This window comes from Monodelphis domestica, chromosome 2 (genome assembly GCF_027887165.1).
Source record: "Monodelphis domestica isolate mMonDom1 chromosome 2, mMonDom1.pri, whole genome shotgun sequence".
NCBI lineage: Eukaryota > Metazoa > Chordata > Mammalia > Didelphimorphia > Didelphidae > Monodelphis > Monodelphis domestica.
In genome coordinates this window covers 175,078,461-175,088,213 of record NC_077228.1, presented here as the reverse complement: position 1 = coordinate 175,088,213, position 9,753 = coordinate 175,078,461, and positions in this window count along the sequence as shown.

Below are 9,753 nucleotides of genomic sequence, written 5' to 3'. Positions count from 1 at the left end.
CAGATATAAGTCCTGCCAAAGATGGTTGCCATTTTGAGTGCATGGTTCCTGAGATTAGGATATGTCTCAGAGGGGAGAGATGCATAGAAATTAGGCAAGCTGCTTGACTTGAATGTATCTTTCAGAGTCACAATTCTGCAATTTAGTCAGTTCCATTTGGTAAATTGTATCCACATTTTCAATGTCAATAGAAAATGGGTTACAGAAGAGCTGTATGTCCTGTTCATGGAGATGAAGCTCTTTAAATCTGAATTGGAATTCCTTTTGCAACTTTTCTAGTGAATCCACACATGTTTCTTTTGGGAATGCAATCAAGGGTTTTTCTGCTAATAGATTTTGAGTTAAGGGGAGATGGCAGAAATTTTCCTCCTTCACTTGTTTGATAAGGAGGCCTAATTTTACTTCAAATGCTTTCACATGTGATTGCATATCATAGATGAGCTTCCCTTTTCCTTGAACATTGAAACTGTTGAGTAGCCCTGTTACATCTGTCAGAAAGGTGAGGTGCCATTTCCATTCTGCATCATTGAGCTCTGGTATTTCTTTGTTTTTTGAAAGCATAAAAGCTGTAATCTGTGGAAGTAAGTCATAGAAATGTTTCAAAACTCTCCCTCAACTCAGCCAATGAACTTCTGTGTGCTATAGAACATCTTCATAGGCAACATTTAGCTCAGACAGAAATTCCTGAAATTGCCTGTGGTTTTGTGCATTAGCTCTAATGAAGTTAACACAAGATACCACAATTTTCATAACAGAGTCCCACTTCAGTGATTTACTACATAGCAGTGCTTGTTGGTGGATGAGGCAGTATATGGCTATTGGATGAGAATGTTTACGTTTGTCCATCTCTTGGTTAATGCATGCAATTACTCCTTTCTTAGACCCCAACCTGCTAGGAGCACCATCTTTTGTCACACTGGCTAGTTTAGCCCAGTCCAGCTCCAAATCCTTCACAGTTTGGGAAACCTTTTCTTTTCTTTTCTTTTTTAAAATTTTAAACATTATTTTATTTGGTCATTTCCATACATTATTCACTGGAAACAAAGATCATTTTCTTTTCCTCCCCTCTCCCCCTCCCACCACCTTTCCCTCTCCCATAGCCGATGCAGGATTCCACTAGTTATCACGTGTTCTTGATTTCCCTGTTGTTGGAATTTGCATTATAGTGTTCATTTAGAGTCTCTCCTCAGTCATATCCCCTCCAACCCTGTAGTCAAGCAGTTGCTTTTCATCGGTGTTTTTACTCCCACAGTTTATCCTCTGCTTGTGGATAGTATTTTTTAGATCCCTGGAGATTGTTCAGGGACATTGCATTGACACTAATGGAGAAGTCCATCACCTTCGATTGTACCACAATGTATCAGTCTCTGTGTTCAATGTTTTTTTGGTTCTGCTCCTTTTGCTCTGCATCACTTCCTGGAGGTTGTTCCAGTCTCCATGGAATTCCTCCACTTTATTATTCCTTTTAGCACAATAGTATTCCATCACCAACATATACCACAATTTGTTCAGCCATTCCCCAACTGATGGGCATCCCCTCGTTTTCCAATTTTTGGCCACCACAAAGAGTGCAGCTATGAATATTCTTGTACATGTCTTTTTCCTTATTATCTCTTTGGGGTACAAACCCAGCAGTACTATAGCTGGATCAAAGGGCAGACAGTCTTTTATCACCCTTTGGGCATAGTTCCAAATTGCCCTCCAGAATGGTTGGATCAATTCACAACTCCACCAGCAATGAATTAGTGTCCCCACTTTGGCACATCCCCTCCAGCATTCATAACTTTCCACAGCTGTCATGTTAGCCAATCTGCTAGGTGTGAGGTGATACCTCAGAGTTGTTTTGATTTGCATCTCTCTGATTATAAGAGATGTAGAGCACTTTTTCATGTGCTTATTAATGGTTTTGATTTCTTTGGCTACGAACTGCCTGTTCATGTCCCTTGCCCATTTGTCAATTGGAGAATGGCTTGATTTTTTGTACAATTGATTTAGTTCTTTATAAATTTGAGTAATTAAACCTTTGTCAGAGGTTTTTATGAAGATTGTTTCCCAATTTGTTGCTACCCTTCTGATTTTGGTTACATTGGTTTTGTTTGTACAAAAACTTTTTAATTTGATGTAATCCAGTTTATTTATTTTGCATTTTGTAACTCTTTCTAATTCTTGCTTGGTTTTGAAGTCTTTCCCTTCCCAAAGGTCTGACATGTATACTATTCTGTGTTCGCCTAATTTTCTTATAGTTTCCTTCTTTATGTTCAAGTCATTCACCCATTTTGAATTTATCTTGGTGTAGTGTGTGAGGTGTTGATCTAAACCTAATTTTTCCCACACTGTCCTCCAATTTTCTCAGCAGTTTTTATGAAATAGTGGATTTTTGTCCCAAAAGCTGGGATCTTTGGGTTTGTCATATACTGTCTTGCTGAGGTTGCTTGCCCCCGGTCTATTCCACTGATCCTCCTTTCTGTCTCTTAGCCAGGACCAAATTGTTTTGATGACCGCTGCTTTGTAATATAGTCTGAGATCTGGGACTGCAAGACCCCCTTCCTTTGTATTTTTTTTTTCATTATTTCCCTGGATATCCTTGATCTTTTGTTCTTCCAAATGAACTTTGTTATGGTTTTTTCTAAATCAGTAAAAAAAATTTTTGGAAGTTCCATGGGTATGGCACTAAATAGATAGATGAGTTTGGGTAGGATGGTCATTTTTATTATATTGGCTTGTCCTACCCATGAGCAGTTAATATTCTTCCAGTTGTTCAAGTCTAGTTTTAGTTGTGTGGAAAGTGTTTTGTAGTTGTGTTCATATAGATCCTGTGTTTGTCTCGGGAGATAGATTCCTAAGTATTTTATTTTGTCTAAGGTAATTTTGAATGGGATTTCTCTTTCTAGTTCTTGCTGCTGAGCTGTGTTGGAATTATGTAGAAATGCTGATGACTTATGTGGGTTTATTTTGTATCCTGCAACTTTGCTAAAGTTGTTGATTATTTCAATTAGCTTTTTGGTTCAATCTCTAGGATTCTTTAAGTAGACCATCATGTCATCTGCAAAGAGTGATAATTTGGTCTCCTCCTTGCCTATTTTAATGCCTTCAATTTCTTTTTCTTCTCTAATTGCTACTGCTAGTGTTTCTAATACAATGTCAAATAATAGAGGTGATAATGGGCATCCTTGTTTCACTCCTGATCTTAATGGGAATGGATTTAGTTTATCCCCATTGCAGATGATATTAGTTGATGGTTTTAGATATATACTGTTTATTATTTTTAGGAATGGCCCTTCTATTCCTATGCTTTCTAGTGTTTTTAGTAGGAATGGGTGTTGTATTTTATCAAAGGCTTTTTCTGCATCTATTGAGATAATCATGTGGTTCTTGTTGGTTTGCTTGTTGATGTGGTCAATTATGTGGAGAGTTTTCCTAATGTTGAACCAGCCCTGCATCCCTGATATAAATCCTACTTGATCATGGTGGATGACCCTTCTCATCACTTGCTGGAGTCTTTTTGCTAGTATCCTATTTAAGATTTTTGCATCTATATTCATTAGGGAGATTGGTCTATAATTTTCTTTCTCTGTTTTTGGCCTGCCTGGCTTTGGAATTAGTACCATGTTTGTGTCATAAAAGGAGTTTGGTAGAACTCCCTCTTTGCTTATTATGTCAAATAGTTTGTATAGTATTGGGAATAACTGTTCTCTGAATGTTTGATAGAATTCACTGGTGAATCCATCAGGCCCTGGGGATTTTTTCTTAGGAAGTTCTTTGATGGCCTTTTGGATTTCTTTTTCTGACATGGGATTATTTAAGAAAACTATTTCTTCTTCTGTTAGTCTAGGCAATTTATATTTTTGTAAATATTCATCCATATCACCTAGGTTGGTATATTTATTGCCATATAGTTGGGCAAAGTAGTTTTTAATGATTGCCTTAATTTCCTCTTCATTGGAGGTGAGATCCCCCTTTTCATCCTTGATGCTGTTAATTTGCCTTTCTTCTTTCCTTTTTTTAATTAGATTAACCAGTACTTTGTCTATTTTGTCTGTTTTTTTCAAAGTACCAGCTTCTAGTCTTGTTTATTAGCTCAATAGTTCTGTCACTTTTGATTTTATTAATTTCTCCCTTAATTTTTAGGATCTCTAGTTTGGTTTTCTTCTGGGGGTTTTTAATTTGTTTGTTCTCAAGTTTTTTGATTTGCATTTCCAATTCATTGATCTATGTCCTCCCTAATTTGTTAATATATGCATTCAGGGATATGAATTTTCCTCTTAAGTACTGTCTTGGCTGCATCCCATAAGGTTTGAAAGGATGTTTCGCCGTTGTCATTTTCTTCAACGAAATTGTTAATTGTTTCTATGATTTCTTCTCTAACTATCCGATTTTGGAGTATCATGTTATTTAATTTCCAATTAATTTTTGATTTGGGTCTCCATGTACCCTTGCCAATCAATATTTTTATTGCCTTGTGATCTGAAAAGGCTGCATTTATTATTTCTGCTTTTCTGCATTTGAGTGCCATGTTTCTATGACCTATTGTATGATCTATTTTTGTGAATGTGCCATGTGATGCTGAAAAGAAGGTGTATTCCTTTTTGTCCATATTTATTTTTCTCCATATGTCTATTAACTCTAATTTTTCTAAGATTTCATTCACCTCTTTTGCCTCTTTCTTATTTATTTTTTGGTTTGATTTATCTAAATTTGAGAGTGGTTGGTTCAAGTCTCCCACTAATATGGTTTTACTGTCTATTTCCTCCTTCAATTCTCCTAGTTTCTCTATTAAAAATTTGGATGCTATACCATTTGGTGCATACATGTTGATTAGTGATATTTCCTCATTGTCTATACTCCCTTTTAGCAGAATATATTTACCTTCCCTATCCCTTTTGATCAGGTCTATTTTTGCTTTGGCTTTGTCAGATATCATGATTGAACTACCTGCCTTCTTTCTATCAGTTGAGGCCCAAAAGGTCTTACTCCAACCTTTAATTCTAACCTTGTGAGTGTCAACCCGTCTCATATGTGTTTCTTGAAGACAACATATGGTAGGGTTTTGGGTTCTAATCCACTCTGCTATTTGTCTACGTTTTATGAGTGAGTTCATCCCATTCACGTTCAAAGTTATGATTGTCATTTGTGAATTCGCTGGCATTTTGATATCTTCCTCTAGTTCTGACCTTTCTTCTTTAGCTATTTCCTTTTGGACCAGTGATTTACTTTAGGTCAGTCCCCCTAGTCCCCTCCCTTGAGATACTTCCCTTTCTAGCCCCTCCCTTTTTATGCTCCCTTCCCCTCCCCCCTCTCCTTCCCTCCCTTTTTGTACTCCCTCCCCCCTCCCCTCCTTAATTTTCCTTTCTTTCTTGCCCTAATGGATAAGATAGAATTCAGGATCCCACTGGATCTAGATATTCTTCCCTCTCAGATTTGCTTTCACTGAGAGTAAGGTTTAAGTAATTCCACTTCACGCTCTCTTCCTCTCCTTCTCATATGAGAGTTCTTCCCCTCCCCTTCCCATGTGTATCTTTATATGGGAAAGATTATTCTATTGATTCCCCCCCTATTTCTTGAAGTAAATCTTAGTATTATCGATGGTTCCCCCCTCCCTTTTCCTTTCTTTGCCCCCACTTTCCCCAAATCTTCTTAATGCCCCAATATTTCCCTATGCATGTTTCTTCTTCTTTTTTTAAAAATATATTTTATTTGATCATTTCCAAGCATTATTCGTTAAAGACATAGATCATTTTCTTTTCCTCCCCCCACCCCTCCCATAGCCGACGCATAAATCCACTGGGCATTACATGTTTTCTTGATTTGAACCCATTGCTTTGTTGATAATATTTGCATTAGAGTGTTCATTTAGAGTCTCTCCTCTGTCATGTCCCCTCAACTGCTGTATTATGGCAGTTGCTTTTCCTCGGTGTTTCCACTCCCATAGTTTATCCTTTGCTTATGAATAGTGTTTTTTTCTCCTGGATCCCTGCAAATTGTTCAGGGACATTACACCGCCATTAATGGAGACGTCCATTACGTTCGATTATACCACAGTGTATTAGTCTCTGTGTACAATGTTCTCCTGGTTCTGCTCCTCTCGCTCTGCATCACTTCCTGGAGGTTGTTCCAGTCTCCATGGAACTCCTCCACTTTATTATTCCTTTTAGCACAATAGTATTCCATCATGTTTCTTCTAACTACTCTTATGATGCTACAATTTATGAGAGTTACACAAAACATTTTCCCCACATATTAATATATATAATTTGATGTAAATGTAGTCCTTATAGAAGAGAGTTTGACTTAAAGAAAAAGATAAGATTTATCTCCTTTTCCCTTTCTTTCATATTTACCTTTTCATGTTTCTCTTGCTTTCTGTGCTTGGATATCAAATTTTCCACTAAGTTCTGGTCTTTTCTTAGCAAATGCTTGGAAATCTTCTATTTTGTTGAATGCCCATACTTTCCCCTGGAAGTATATAGTCAGTTTTGCTGGGTAGTTGATTCTTGGTTGGAGATCCAGCTCTCTTGCCTTTCTAAATATCATGTTCCATGCTTTGCGGTCTCTTAGTGTGTTGGCCGCTATGTCCTGTGTGATCCTTATGGGAGCCCCCTTATATCTGAAGCTCCTCTTCTTGGCTTCTTGTAGAATTTTCTCCTTTTCTTGGAAGCTCTTGAATTTGGCGATTACATTCCTAGGGGTTGTCTTTTGGGGATTTAGTATAGAGGGTAATCTATGAATCCTTTCTATTTCTATTTTGCCCCCTTGCTCCAGAACGTGGGGGCAATTTTCTTTTATAATCTCCTGTAGAATAATATCGAGTTTATTGTTTATCTCTGGTTTTTCTGGGAGACCGATAATTTTCTCTTCTCCCTCTGTTTTCCATATTGGTGACCTTCTCAGTGAGATATTTTATGTTTTCTTCTAATTCATTAATTTTTTGGGTTTGCTTTATTGATTCTTGCTGTTTTATCATCTCACTTTCTTTGAGTTGCTTGATTCTGGTCGTTAGGGACTGGTTTTGCTTTTCAGCTTTGTCTGCCCTTCTATTGGATGCTTCGAGCTCTTTTTTCCAATTGAGCAGTCTTATCTGTCAGACTGCTGATCTCTTTCTCCCATTTTTCTTTCCAGGTTTCCATCTTTTGGATAAGTTCCAGTTTGAGATCTTCCAGAGCTTGTTGATAGTTTCCATTTTGGGAGGCATGTTCTGATTTTTTTTGGGTTTCCTCCTCATTCTCCTCTTTTCCTTGGGTACTTCCACCATAAAAGTTTTCAATAGTCACTTTTTTCCCTTTCTTACTGGAGGCTTGATTTTGGGCCATGTGAGCCATCCCTTTGGTGGTTTTATTCCCCTTTCCTTTTTGGTCTGAGGTCTGGGTTATATGGGCGGTTTTTCTGTGAATTTAGGTTGCTTCAGACTAGTTCTTCCCAGCCTCCGAGGTTTCTTAGAGCGCTGGGTCCCTGATCACAGCCAAACTGCCCAGGTGTTCAGCTCCGCCCAGATAATCAGCGCGTGGTCTGCCTCTGGTGTTTAGCTCCGCAGAGATGTTCTGCGCAGCCGCCCCAAGTACAGCTCCGCTGAAGTGCTGGATTCTCCAGTGAAACCGCCCTGAGACGTTTTTTCCTGGCAGTCCCCAGATCCCAAGGACCCTGGAGTGCCCCCCAGACAGAGACGTTCCCCACTCACTCGCTGTCCCGGTGAGCGCTCAGGTAGCTCACTCTGGTTTAGTGGGGGAGGTGGGGTGGGGGAAGGGCGGCTCAGTTCACTTTTCTGTGCAAGCTTTTCCTCCTTATTATAGTGTGGAAATGTTCAAACCTCATGTACCTTCGCCTCTGTGGAGTACTGGGAGTACTGGGGTGTCCTTCTGTTCCTCCAAAGGTGATTTTTATGTTCCTTTGATGTAGTCTATTTCGTTCGGTGCCGGGGAGAGGAAGCGTGTGGCGTCTAGATTGCAGCCATGATTACCCGGAAGTCCTGTACTTTCCATTCTTTACTCTTCAACTAATGAAGATTAAACTCTTGGACTAATCAAGAGACAAGACAGATGCATTAATAGTGATACTTATCTAAGTCAGAGATAGTCATGGGGCAGTAAAATGGAACTAAGAATAGAATACTGCCTCTAGAGTTCAAATCTGGCTTCAGTCACACTTCCTGTGTGACTCTGGATAAGTCAATGAACTTTTAACTGCCCTCAGTTTCTTTGACAATAAAACGGGGCTAATGTTATTATTCTATATATGTTACACTTGTTATATGTAATAATATATATGTAATATGTGTGATATATATAAATCTGCCTCTAAGGTTGTTGTGAGGATTCAATGAAATAATTGTGATACATTTAGCTCAGGGCCTGGAATAATATTTGACAAATGCTTATTTATTTCCTTCATCTAAGATCACCTGTCAACACTTGTCCAACACTGTCAACAACACATAGCAACACTATGCTATCTAGATAGCATAACTTCCATTTTGTAGGCTGGCCCTACCAGCCAGCACCCAGGGGAATTGTTTCTGTTAGCACCTAACTTCAATGTTCTACAGAAATATCTATCATGTGAAAGATAATTTAATCAATCAATAAGCCAACAAACATATTCAATACCTTTTAGTGCCAGGAACTGCACTTGACATTGAGGATACAAAACCAAAAATGAGGTTTCTACTGTCAAGGGGCTTATATTCTATTAGAGATGACATGTATATAGAAAAGAATATGCAAAGTAAATGCAAGATAATTGGGGAAAGGGCAATAGCAGTTGGAGAGCAGAGAGGATGGAGCTCTCACAGGTGTGTAAGAGGGGTAATTAACTTCAGATGATTGTTGTCATGGTAGTATATAATTTCCAGATCTAAAAGCTTTGTTTAAAGAGGAGAAAAACCCCTTGATGCAAGTAGTGTCTTCAAGGCTTCACCTAGATTGCACAATTTGAGCTAAGTTTTGAAGGAAGCTAGGAATTCTTCGAAGAGGTGGCAAAGACAGAGTACATGTGAAGCATGGATACCAGCTGGTATAAAAATGTCAGTTGTGAGTTTTAAAATATGGTGGCCCCTAAGCCTCATCCTCCAGCCCCAGGGGTCCCGCCCCACTAGTTCCTGGAGTGGGATTGGTCTTCAATGGACCAATCCCATGCTGGGGGAGGGACCACACCCTACTTCCTGATGTGGGATTGGTCTTGAATTGGACCAATCCCGTGCTAGGTAGGGGCCATGCCCCCTTCTTCCAGGCACAGGATTAGTCTATATAAGGACCAATTCTGCACCAAGGAGGGAACTGAGAAGATTCAGGGTTTGCCCGTAGTAGTTAATTTCAGCCTAGGGGAACTCCAGTGGGTATATTTTTTTTAATAAAGTTTTTGAAAGATCAAAGGTAGATAGTTTACTTTCACCTCTTCACAGTCAATCACCTAGCCTTTATTAAACAACTCCAATGTTAGTCCTTGCACTAGTTCCTGGAGATGCAAAGACAGAAGGAGACATTATCTGACCTCAAGGAGCTTGTTGTTTATTGGAGCCTTACAAGTTGTTCAGGTTCTCTACCAAAAAAAAATGCAGTTATTTCAGAGGGGAAATGTGGGAATGAGGAAAGACCTCTTGAAGGAGGTGGCCCTTGGGTTCAGCCTTGAAGGGAGCTAGAGATTCTGAAAGTTGGAAGTGAGGAAGGAGAGCTTTGTATGGGGGAGGGGCAGTGCAAAGGCATGGAGATGAGAGAGTGTCATGTGAGTAGAATACCAAGAAGGACAGTTTGACTTGACTATAGA